We start from the raw sequence: 13,023 nt of genomic DNA, 5'->3' as shown, positions 1-13,023 counted from the left end.
CTCTGTAGACCAGGCTGGCCTTGAACTCAGAAATCCACCTGCCTCTGCCTCCCAAGTGCTGGGATTAAAGGCGTGCGCCACCATGCCCAGCTATAGAGAGCTTTTTACTGACACAGCTCAGTGGTGGCTCCATGCTGATCAAGGCCCTGGTTCCAATCCGCTATGCTAAAACTACAAAAGTAAATAAAATAAAAAGAGAAGTTCTACAAAAGGAGACCGCCACATCAGATTTTGTTAGAACCCGAGGTTCGAAAGGCACAGTCTTGGATAAGTACAAGTGGACCCTCGAGGGAGCAAACCTCTCGTTATGCCCTGTGTTCAGGAAGAGCAGATCGTTCCTACGGAGACAGCAAAGCAGGGCTGGCTTTTTCAACATCAAAGTATTGGTAGTTCCATGGGCAAATGCATAGTAAACTAGTCTACAATGTATCAAGATGCATATGGAAGACTATCCAGGAAAAACACTTCAATGCTACATTTGCTTAGAATAGAGTTTCAAAAAGCTATTCTTTGTGACTTAGCAGTTCACGTGGGAGTCAAAGCCAAAGTCAATGCCTTCATGGTTATGTGGACCAGTCAACCACTGAGAAGTTTCTGCAGGACTGTGGGCAGAGGTTCCAATGGCTCCAGCAAAATACTAAAGCTTCCTTCCTGTGCTACAAAGTTTCCCATGATTCTTCCCGAAGCTAGCATGGATGTAAGGTTAGGATAGAAACACATATGCTTTTCTTTAAATCCCAAGGTAGCCCCTACGGGGCACAAGTGGCTCCGAAAGCCTGAATTAAGAAAGCAAAGCATCATGGTTGGAAAGATCAAGCCATCACTACATGAAAACAATTTGTCGTAATATTGCTTTAACACTCTTCATGATAAAAGAGTAGAACCAGAGCCCTGACACCATGGGTAACTGCTTTGGTGAGTCTAAGTCCCCTGGTCTGACAACTGGTATCCATAGAAGAGCCGAGACCGCATTCCTGCTGTGTGCTTGATGACCTGTGGGACATGAACTACTGAGGAAATGAATCCTTCATCTCGACTTCTCCGTTACAGACAGAAGTGATTTTCAACAACTCAGAATATGTCATCTAAATGGAATGACTTGGTTTCGACTACTGGAAATAAACACCGTGAGGAACTCCCAAACGTCTCGTTCCTGGAACACATGGTGGTTTTGCCTGTGACGAGGAATGGAGTAGGGTCTGAACTGTAATCAAAATTAGTCAATTTGCAAGCTTTTGGGAAATGGGCAGTCTTGTGAGTGCAAAAGATCTGCTTGGGGAATGTGAGGGCAGGGAGGTTGGAGCGAATCCTTTCCACTGGTCGCATGAGATTTCTGGCATTAAACAGAGCTCTTTCCCTGACTTTTACCCAAATCTTTTAAATTCATTCTGAAATTCTAAACTTAAGACTGAGGCAACACCCCCTTAAGAGTGCCATGAACTTATAGTTAAAGAGGGCTTCAGAGTGGACTCTCTGTTAAATGTCCCTGGAGTCCTAGGAGGGGCTCTTGCTACCCAGTGTTCTGGGATTCTGCTTTGCCTGATAACAAATATAGGATGGAGGAATTAGATCTTCAAACTAGCCAGGCAGTCTAAAGTGAAGTCAGGCTAGACCACACAGTACTAAAATATTCCAAGATGTCTGCTGTCTGTCTGTCACTCAACTACTCTTGTGTGTAATTAAACTGTACTTGATTGCTATTTACCATTCCCAGTTCCTGCCTCCAACTCCTTTCATGTCCACCTTCCCTCAGAAATACTTCTGGCTCTCCTATTCGATCAGCTAAAACTTTATATACCCCTCCAGGCCTAGTTCAGTTCAGTAGACTGAAGGATCCCCAGACATCTATTGTGCTATGGACAAAGAGTATGACCTTAGCAACACAAGGACCCAAAGCACAGATCTCATCTTCAAGGACCTTCCAGTCACAGAAAACACATCTGTACACTAGACGGGCATGTCAGGATTTTCTAAGATAGTCACTCGACCCAAACATTTTTTCCTTCCAAGATACACCCATAGGTGTGAATCACAGATACGGCCCATCTGAGCGTGGGCTAAGACTCAGATGCTAAGGAGATCCATCAGTAAGTCCAGCAAGAACAGACCCTGGTGCTAATCAATTATCCCCTGTGTGTCTAGGAAGAAGGCAGCTGTGGAAAGAACTGGAAGCCAAGCTCTGCATGCAGCTGAGGCTCTCCTCCAGGTCTAAATACTGTCCACTCTATTTCTAGAATAAATAACAGGAAAACCCTCGAAAGGACACAGCCAGAGGAGACTCCAAAGGAATAGGCAAGCCGATCCAGGGCTCTCACTTAGACCCCGGGGATGGGTGGGTTTGGGGTTTTGTTTATTTGTCTGGTTGATGGTTGGGCCTATAAACACTCAAGGGCATCCCCACGTTGATTTAGCAAACTTGTGCTGAAGTGCCCGTGTGGGGATCTGAAACATCAGTGCCCTGATGATAACAGAAGCAAGACTATGACGAGATTCTACGTCCCTGGCACAAAGCACAAGGTGACACTCCGAACAGCTTCACACTATGGCCCTCACTGACTCTCCCGAACTTGCCACCACTCTCTCCATTTGGGAGGCAAAGAAACGGAAGTCTAGAGAAGTTTAAATAGCTTGGCCAACATGATGCAGTCAGCAGATGGAACCCACAATAGCTCTTTGGAGAGCCGTACTCTTCCCTCCATAGCAGACTGCAGCTCAGTGGGAGTTTGGATGCCCAAGAAAGTAGATAAATTGCATTCAGTGAACATTCCCTGATGTACTAAAAGTCTAGAGACTGTGTAGGTACTTGACACGATGCTCAGCAGGATCTGAAGCCCAACTCGAGGAGAGCCGCAGCTTTCTGTTATGGCAACACATCTGAAAATCAATGCAAGCCACCATTTAAATTTCTAAATTAAGCCCGGAAGCTCAAGCAGAGCCTCTCAGCTGCTTTCCTGGTGGAGGCAGGCGAATCACAAGGACAAGGCTTGCAGGAGCTATGCACCTAGTTCAAAGGCCAACCTGGAGACCCAGACTCTGTCGTAACATACAGAGTGGACAAAGGGCTGGGCAAATAGCCACTCACTACACACTACAGTTGGTAGTGGTTTCTGTCGAGTTTTGCATGAGGCCCTGGGTTTAACTTTTAATACAAACAACAAAAACAACTAAGTCACTTTTTTCTGACATTCCCCTATTCGACATTGGTAGGGGAAATCTGCCTTATTATAAATAATCGTTTAAACCTGCAAGCTTGATGACATATAACTAGGATGTCAGAGGAAGTATCTCTGTGTGTGTGTGTGTGTGTGTGTGTGTGTGTGTGTGTGTGCTGATGTGCATATGTATGTGCTGGTAAGCATTGTGTGTGCTGGTGTGTATGTGTGTGTGCTGGTGTGCATGTGTGTGTGTGTTGGTGTGCATGTGTGTATGCTGGTGTGCATGTGTGTGCTGGTGTGCATGTGTGTGTGCTGGTGTGCATGTGTGTATGCTGGTGTGCATGTGTGTGCTGCTGTGCATGTGTGTGCTGCTGTGCATGTGTGTTTGCTATTGTGCATGTGTGTGTGCTGGTATGCGTATGTGTGTGCACTGGTGTGTATTTGTGTATACTGGTGTGCATGTGTGTGCACTGCTGTGTATTCATGTGTGCTGGTGAGCATGTGTGTGTGTGCTGGTGTGCATGTGTGTGTGCTAGTGTGTATTTGTATGTACTGGTGTGCATGTGTGTGCACTGGTATATATTTATGTGTGCTGGTATGCATGTGTGTGTGTGTGCTGCTGTGCATGTGTGTGTGCTGCTGTGCATCTGTGTGTGCTGGTATGCATATGTGTGTGCACTGGTGTGTATTTGTGTGTGCTGGTATGCATGTGTGTATGCTGGTGTGTATTTGTATGTGCTGGTGTGCATGTGTGTGCGCTGGTGGAAGCGTCACTACCCTTCCTTTCATCTCTCTAGGTATTTCAAATCTCTTCATGGAGGACCTTAGTGAGTACAGTGACTATTCCGAGACAAGACCTTCCAGTTCATTTTTGGAGCCTCTTTGGAAGCCAGTTCACTTGAAGTTCGCACGCCACTTGGGAGTGCACAGCAGCTTGAACTTTTGGCCCTGGAGATATCCTTCCCATTGGCGAGTAAACACGCGGCGGGGACAAACAGTTTCTATACAAGTCTTCATTGTACAGTGATAAGATCTGGAGAAATGGTTTCCCCCTAGTTTAGATGTCTTTATTCAAATATCACCCTCAGAAAATTCCCCACCCTACTGTGCCAAGATGGACATTGGCTTTCTTGTCTGGGAGCGTCAACAGTTTGGCAATTGCTTCCATTTCCTCTAAAGAGAAATTCAAATGCTATGTGACCCTTTGGTTTTGTTTGCCCTCAAGCTTATAGCAACAGTATGCAGGCTCATAGGAAAGATAAATAGAGAGGGGCCCTCGTTGCCTTTGCCATTCTCAGCTGTTCTCCCTCTCCATGCCCAGCTGAGGGGAGGCAGGCATCAGTGGCTCTTCTTTCCCCGGGGCCTGAGTGCCCTCCTGCATCTGACTCTGAAGTGACTCTTTAAAAGGTCGTTCACCCAACCCTGCCTCCACTTCAGTCTTTAACATTTATTTACTTTCACTTTATGTGTATGGATGCTTTGCCTGCATGTATCCCTATGTACCAAGTGCATCCAGTCACCACAGGTGCCAGAAGAGGGCGCCAGGTTCCCCTTTACCAGTTTCAGACAGTTAGTGGTGATGTGGGGACTAGGAACTGAACTTAGGTCCTCTGCATGAGCCTCGGGAGCTTTTAACTGCTGAACCATAGCTCTAGACTCGGCTTCAACTTACAAAAAAGTATGTGTGTGTGTGTGTGTGTGTGTGTGTGTGTGTAGTGTATGTGTACACGGACGCGTGTATGGTATATGTGTGCATGTGTGAGTGTACGTGTGTGTGTGTGTGTGTGTGTGTGCACACATGTGTGTGGTCTATGTGAGCATGTGTGAGTGTGCCTGTGTGTGTGCACGCGCATGTGTGCCTACGTGGAAAACAGAGGGTAGTTTTGAGTATTACCCTCAGATTGTCATTCATCTGGAGACAGTCTTTCTCACTGGCCTGAAGCTCCCCAGGGTGGGTAGGACTGGCTGGCCAATGAGCCCCAGCTTCTCATCTCTGGGACTTTGCCCAGCATTTTTGTGTTGGCTCTGGGGATTGATCTCAGACCCCGTGTTTGGGAGATAGTTGCTTTACCAACTGACACAGGCCCTATTTTTGGTGGGGATGGGAGTGGGGGAGGCACGCATAAATATGGCTGTGCAGCCAGTGGCCACATCCCTTTTTGGTGCAGGGGCCACCATTGTTAAGATACTTCTGTGGCTCTCAGAGGCCTTCTTTGAGCTCCAAGAATATAGGTCTCACCTAGAGCAGTTTCTGTAGACTGAATGGTGGCCCAAGAAGAAACAGCCGCCGCACAAAATCCTGCTCCCAGAAGATTCAGGAGTTGTGGCTATCTCTTTCTAAAGTGTGATTGCTGGTTCAATAATGACTGGGGTGTTTTTCTACCTCTTTTGAAAATAAACGGCAAGTGAGTAAAACAACCCTAGCTCTAGAGTTACAACCCAGGAACAGGAGCACTAGCCCAGGGGATATCCGACCCTTCCTGAGTAGTTTATGTAACAATGCCTCTGTAAACCAAAGTACATTAGCTGTTAATCCCTTGCTGCCCTGTCACTGGGTAAAACCACCTCCCAGCTTTTCTCACACAGGTTTATGAGTGATGTAAGGAGAGAGAAAGACTCAGGGCTGCTGGCACAGGAGTCTGGTCTGAAGCCTGGACTCCTTATCTTCAAGCCCTGGCTGCCTTCCTGGCTCAGAAAGCCAGGAGTATTTTCCATTAAGAAAAGGTGCCCCCCTTTTCCTTCCCTCTCTCACTCCCAGCTGAGGGGTCCCAGCAAGTACAGAAGGGCTGAGAGGTCTCCTGCAGACCTCGGAGGGGGTTTCTTTCTGGGAGAGGGTCCATGGCTTGGAGGGAACCTCACTTGTGCCCACTGAAAGAGTGATGCCCATTAAGGGGCAGGGGAAAGGCTTAGTCTGCTAGCGGAAGCTTTGAACCCAATGCCTGGACAGCAGCTGTGGAGACCAAGACTTGGGTCTTGGCAGGCCTGGAGACACTGAATGGGGGCAGCTCTGCCAGCGAGGCCAGGCTTCCCTGGGGTGAGGCAGCCAGACTTCCCTTGGCTTTGCAGAACCTTCTCCGTCTGCCATTGAGACTGTCCAAACACTGCCCTGGCCTCTGTCTTTTCTTCTCGACAGCAGCACAAACTCTCCTCCAAGTTGTGTTGCCATTTCTTCTGCCAGGGAAACCCTAAAACATCCACATGGCCTCCTGTAGGAGGTTTTCCTTGACCGCACTGGCCCAAAGGAAATTCCATCCGTATGTCTTAAACGGGCCATCGGGTGCCTTCGCGTGGCACGTACCTGCCCTCATAGTCCACCTCAGTTATAATTCCGCTGTGTTATCTTCCAAAGTAACCAGATAAGGCGACATAGCTCATTATTCTTCTAGCCACAATGGCCTCTCCACTGGACTTTACAGCCAGGCACAGTTCTGCCACGGGACCTTTAGCTGTCTGAGTGGGTTGCCCCTTTACTTCCTTCATGGCTCTGCTCATGTTACTGCCAGCTCTGAGAGTTCTGTGCTTTCCCTAGGTTAACACACACACACACACACACACACACACACANAGAGAGAGAGAGAGAGAGAGAGAGAGAGAGAGAGAGAGAGAGAGAGAGAACATCCCTTTCCTAGTGCATCCGCTTTCCCATACTTTGTGGGTTGTTGGTCTCATTTGTAATCACACCGGACACCATGATTTTAACAACCTGCTCACCGCCTTTCTGAGGTTGCATGTATGCTCTAACCGGGCAGTTTTCCAACTATCTGGTTCACTACTGGATCCCTAACAAAACAGTGTTTGCTTGTAGTAGACACACAGGGCGCATGCATGTGGGATGAATAGTTGTTAAAGCCCCTCGTGGCAAACCATATCGTGTCAGGATGGATACGTCCCTATATACTTACGCACGTGTGTGCACATGTGGTGTGAAAACATGAATGCACACATTTGGCTCTCTGTGGATATATTTAATATGCGTGATGTCTTAGAGCCCAGCCTAGAATCCTCATTTGGGTTCTGTCCAGGGTGCTAGGCTTCTGCTGAGACCCAGATGTAGACTATGAAAGATAAAATAGTAGCAATGCCAGCATGGCCTGTGCTTCGTGGATAGCTGAGCAGAAATCTATAAACAGTCTCAAAATTGAGAGTCAGGATGAGAGGATAGTCTGGCCAAGGGAGGACACAATCTATGATAAGCAAACCCCAGCGCAAGCTGCCCCCTCTACAACAGAGCAAAGGGCAAGGCCCCACAGAGGCCATCACTTACAGGTGTTTTTCATGAGCCTGGTGCTGCTGGGTAAGTGCTGGACTCAAGCTGATTCATCTGATCTTCATTCCAACACTAGAGAGTAGGTAGACTCCCCCACCTAAGGATCACACAGCTTCAAAACCCCACAACGCACTTACTGGCAGCATTAGAGAGTTCTGTACTGAGTCTGGGCTCTCATAGAGTGGTTTGTATCTTAGGATACTCAAGACACTAATTTTTTTCAAAGCAAAATTTCCAAAGGGCCCTCACAGTCCACCCCAGTTTTGGCCATCCCCAGGATGATAAACTGGAAGGAAGGTCACCAAGCCTTTACCTTCTGGCAATTGGGTCAGACCATCTGCCGAGGCTTGGTGGCCATTCTAGGCACGTTAATATGAGATTTTAGGGGGCCCTGGACAATGCCCTCCGAGGCTATAGACCTCTCTAGATTGAAACATAGCCTTTATGAGAGATTACCAAACTCAAGACTGTACTTACACTGACGGCCTCTCAGTTATTCTTTCCCTTCTGGGTCCTAAGTAGGAATTCAGTTCCAGGTCAGCTGAAATGCCCCCTTCCATGTGCACGTGGCTCTGACCTTCAGATCTCTTGGATCTCCAACAGTTCTGCACCAGGTCTTCTCACATCCTGCTCTGCCTACTGCCCTGATAGAAATCTCAACAGAGGGATGCTTCCCTAGACTCAGCTGTCACTTGCTGGCCCATCATGCCAAGAAAGCTTCAGGTCCTGAGTTCAATCCCCGGAATCCATGCAAAACGCTAGGTTTCATGGCCTTTGTAATCTCAGTGCTGGGAAGCAATGACCCTAGGGACTGATGACTGGACAACCCAATCCGTGAGTCCTGGGTCATAGTAAGAGACTGTCTCAGACAACAAAGTAGATGGCTCCCGAAAAATGACATCTGAGGTTGACCTCTATTCTCCACATACACACCAGCCACATACACACACAGCTAACTCCCTCCAATAAGACGGTGACTAGTTATCAGACAATATTTCTCAAGGCCTGCTTAACACTGACCTTACACTTAAAAACTGAAAGTTCTCCAGTGCCACTGAGTCACTGTCTCCAGGAGTGCAACGTCTACATTCCCATTTATCCCATCTTCTTGGAAAAGTTCCTCCTGAGAACCCATCCGTAGGGGCCAGCATGATTTCTATAGGAAGCAAAAGCTATGCTCGAGGGCTGTCAGAACAGAGTGTGGGGCTGTGCTGTAGGAAGCTCCCATCTTGGTCATCTTTCCACCACCACACCTAGTGAGGAAGATGGAGAAGATGGCGGTCTGACCCTGACTTTGTTCTCTAAGGAACCATGTTCTGATGTGTTGTCATTGCTGCTTATGAAAATGATGAGCCTAAGTTCAAATGGAATGTGTGGTTCACTCTCCCCACCCCCCACCCTTCCCATCCCAACCCTTCTCACCCCCTACTCTTCCACAAACAGCCAATCTTTGCAAATCCTCCCTGCAACTCTTGTCATTGCTCTCTGGTGGGCCACCAGGTCTCTGCTCCTACACTGTCCGCACTGATCAAGGCTGAGATGGCTCTGTCTCTTCTAAGGTAGCCCCAGCCCTAGAAAGGAAGTCTCAGCCTCTCATGTAGCACTGGTGACAGCTACTTCAAGCGGTCCTCTTTTGTCTCCAGTGCATGGTGGAACCTTTGGCACAGAGCTCCTTTCTCACAGCTCCCAAACACTGGCAGGCTGCACATGTGGATGCTTGGATGGGAAATATGAAATTTTATAATCTCTGAAAGCACACGCCTTGGAAGAGAAACTTTATCCATGACTAATTAGGGTCATTCTTAATGAGATTGTGAAGAGGATTAAAGTTCCCTTCTCAGCCTCCTGATCAAGACTGTCTGGCATTACAGGGCCCTTTCATAAATCACTGTACTCCAGCCAACCTGACTCCAAGCAGCAACACACCATCGTCGCCAGAGAAATGTTCAGTTTAGCCAATAAAAACACCCAAGTTATCCGACAGCTTTCTGAGGTGACTGAGAGGCAAGAAAATGAATGGTGGTACTTTAACAAAATGCATAGCTGGAGGCAAGCAGGGGGAAAGACCTAGAAGGCTGGTGTGAAGAACCGTCCTGGTGAGAACTCCAGCAAAGTCACGGCCATTTTAGGAGAGGGACTCTGGTTTTCTCAGGAAGCACCAGGGAGCTGGAGAGTTCACTCCAGGTGTGAAAGCTGCTCCTTTCTCCCCTTCCCAAAATTAACAGTCTTAGGAAGAGGAGTGATCAGCATATTGCCTGCCTCACAGGAATCACGGAGATAAAGGGAAACAGTAACACGCAAAGGACTAGGGAACACTGGAAACTGCACGTGTGCTACCTGTGTGCTACATGCCAAGTTCTGTGTTAAAGACAGCATGTGACAATGTCACTGATATTTCTGCTTAAAAAGAAAACAAAAATCAAACCAAACAGAGACTTGAAAACTAAATGTCTACCCATGGTAAGTTAGTCTACTCTTAAGGAGCTATGAAGAGATGTTAAAACAAACAAACAAAAAAACCATGATGGCATTCTCTCTCATGTTCATCCCAATTCATTTGGATGGATGATATCAGGACTCTTGAGGTGTTGAGAAAGGAGCCATCGCTGAGCATGGTGGTGCACACCTTTAATCCCAGCACTCGGGAGGCAGGAGGATTTCTGAGTTCGAGGCCAACCTGGTCTCGAGAGAGAGGGAGAGGGAGAGGGAGAGGGAGAGGGAGAGGGAGACAGGGAGAGGGAGAGGGAGAGGGAGAGGGAGACAGGGAGAGGGAGAGAGAGGGAGAGGGAGAGAGAGAGGGGGAAGAGAGAGACACACACTGCTTGTGGACGTTGTACATCGTGGTGCGGAGCCTAGTGCGCACCACGATGTACAACGTCCACAAGCAGGAGGGAGAGGGAGAGGGAGAGAGGGAGAGAGGGAGAGGGAGACAGGGAGAGGGAGAGGGAGAGGGAGAGGGAGAGGAGCCATCCTTCAGCTAATTTTAATTCTGGAAAGGATTTCTGATCGGTGTGGCCCTCACTCACATCACTGATGTAAGATGTGTGCACTGGGGGGTTACAGTGGGTAAGCCTGGTCCCTATAGTTATGGTGAGTAAGTAGAATCCCTATACACACAGACAGCTATGTATATAGGGATGCTCAGAACTGAGTTGGGGGAAGATGATTATACACACAAACCTATTTTATTAGTTTTACTGTGTAGCCCTAGCTGTCCTTGAACTCACTGAGTAGATGAGGTTGTCCTTGAGCTCACAGAGCTCTGCTTCCCTTGGCTTCCCAAATGCTAGGTAGAGTTAAAGGCCAGTTCATACACACAGATCTAAAAAGGCTAGGTGTGTGGCACATGCTAATGAGATGAAGGATATACAGACAGCAAAAAGTCAGGATGGGTAAAGGAGTCTGCGTGAGAGACAAGATGGAAGAGTGCCTGACATCAGGATAACTACATAGGCAGGGTTGGTTCGCTCATACCAACTGCAACAGGCATGGCTTTGTGGGCTGGAATGTCCAGGAAGCAAGGACTGAAACTTCAGCAAGCAGGTTAAGATCCAAGAGTTACTGACATCTTACTTTCTAGGCTACGAGAGTTGTCCGAATGTGCGGAACTTGGCAGCAAATGTAGGTAAGCTATTCTGATCGGTTTTGAAAATGTCTATGAATGACTGACTTCAACTAAAAATCTAAATGGCTACCTTTCCCCAGTCTGATGTTTCTGTTACTATCCAAAAATAGTTACAGAGGAAAGCCCACTTAAAGGTACATTTTCATTTGCATGGTGTGTGCTACCTCATCACATGGACAGTGCCTGAAGTTAGCATACACTCTGGGCCATTCAGTGTATTCAGGACCATGCAAGGCAGAACCTCAGATAAGTTTCCACCAATCAGAAGAGGGGATGCAAAATGAAGACAATTTTCAGAAAGAAAACCGTGTTGATCCTGTAGATGACAAAACCAACAGGGACCCCAGGGTAGCAAGGGGAAAAAATACCCCATGTGCGACAAAGCAAGGAGAAGCAGAATGAAGTCAGAAGAGGGAAGAGGCACGCAGTTTAGACAGGGAAGTCATCCCTATTGGTTGGACATAAGGATAATTTGCCCTGAGACGGTCCCTGGCCGTGCCTGGGGAGGTTAATTTCAGACCCCCAGGATAGCTGTTCCCCATCTAGGGCATCACACTGGAGAGTGTAAGAGTTTTTCGGAAATACCAGCAGAGGGAGAAGGGGCAGACCTGGGGAATTCCCACGGTGGATAAGCAGTTGCAATACCCAAGTCATTCTGAAAATTGTATGTTCTACACCCCCACCCTACCACCCAACGCCGCTGCCCAGAGGGATTCTGGGATGACAGGAAATGCTTAAGCCCAGCTAGCAAGCCAGAAAACCCTCTAGAGACTCCTGCTGTCGTTTAAAGGGCACAGGCGTTCGACAAGCTGGCCAGCTGACAGACTGCTGAGAGAGAGCTGGATTTCCAGTCCACCAGAAGCATCTCTAGCGATGGCCTAGCCATGTGCTGAGAGGGCTGTCATCCTGTGCATCTTCTTAGATGAGGAAGCCACCAGCGAGATCATGGTCTCTCCATGATGTAAGGCTCTCAGCAGGCAGTGGCACTGGACACTAGGTCACCTCCACCAGTTTTGCACATGAAAACATTGTTACAACTCCCTAAGTAGAAGTAGCTTAGCAGGGTTACAGGATCTTCTAGTCTTGCTTTGGGGGTGTCTTCCCCTCTTTGTGTCACAGGAAGGACATTTAGGATGGGTGCAGTTTGGGAGACATTTATTCAGACACATAGCTTGGTGGGGGGGACGGGGTTCATTAGCTGCAAAGCCTTCAGTCATAGGGGCTCCAGAAAAATCCCCCTTAAACAGCATTTCCTCCACTTACTTTTTTTTTTCAATGCTGCAGGAGTTTGGTACTTTCTTGAAGTTTCCTTTTCCTGCCCTCTGTACAGGATGATGTAGCTGTTTACTTTAGGGCTCAGGAGTTAGGCAGCATTGTAAGAAAAGCTTTCCCACACACAAAGAATCAGCGCCTCTTTCCATGATGTTTTTGCAGTGAGTCCACAGGAACAGGCTTGCCTCTGGACAGTTTCAGCTCTGCCCCTGCCTGCTGTCTTGGGACCCATTCACCTTTACCTGGGCATCCTGGCATTGGGGGATGAAGAAGGCCACGGGAAGAGGAGGAAGCCCAAGGCACTTTGGTGGCTCCCTTGGCTATGGAGTTATGATGAAATACCTACCCGACCTCAGTGTCCTTATCCGTGAAAGGAGGGGTGCAGGGTTGACTGGTAAGGAAGAGACGAAATTATGTCCTAAAGCCAAGAGTATAACATCTGACAGTGCACTGATAACAGGTGGGAAGGGAGCAGAGGCAACCTCAGCTCCAGTCAGAGTTCTGTCCATGATTAGCATTACCGTGCCTTAGGACACCTGCCTCCTGCAGCCACTGGAAGGATCTGTCAGTGGCTATAGTGAGCTTTGGGAAATGGCAGACACATGATAGAAACTGTAAAAACATCAGCTCCTTGAATCTCTCTCTCTCTCTCTCTCTCTCTCTCTCTCTCACACACACACACACACACACACACACACACACAC

General features: G+C 47.9%; 1 protein-coding gene across 2 annotated transcripts in view; it reads right to left on the bottom strand.

Annotated features, from left to right (window-relative positions):
• The window catches only part of Prkce (protein kinase C epsilon), a 479,816-nt gene that overhangs the window by 134,397 nt on the left and 332,396 nt on the right, over positions 1-13,023 (bottom strand). The window lies entirely within an intron of this gene.

This window comes from Mus caroli, chromosome 17, assembly GCF_900094665.2.
Source record: "Mus caroli chromosome 17, CAROLI_EIJ_v1.1, whole genome shotgun sequence".
NCBI classification, from domain to species: Eukaryota; Metazoa; Chordata; class Mammalia; order Rodentia; family Muridae; genus Mus; species Mus caroli.
This window is presented reverse-complemented; position numbering and strand designations above follow the sequence as displayed.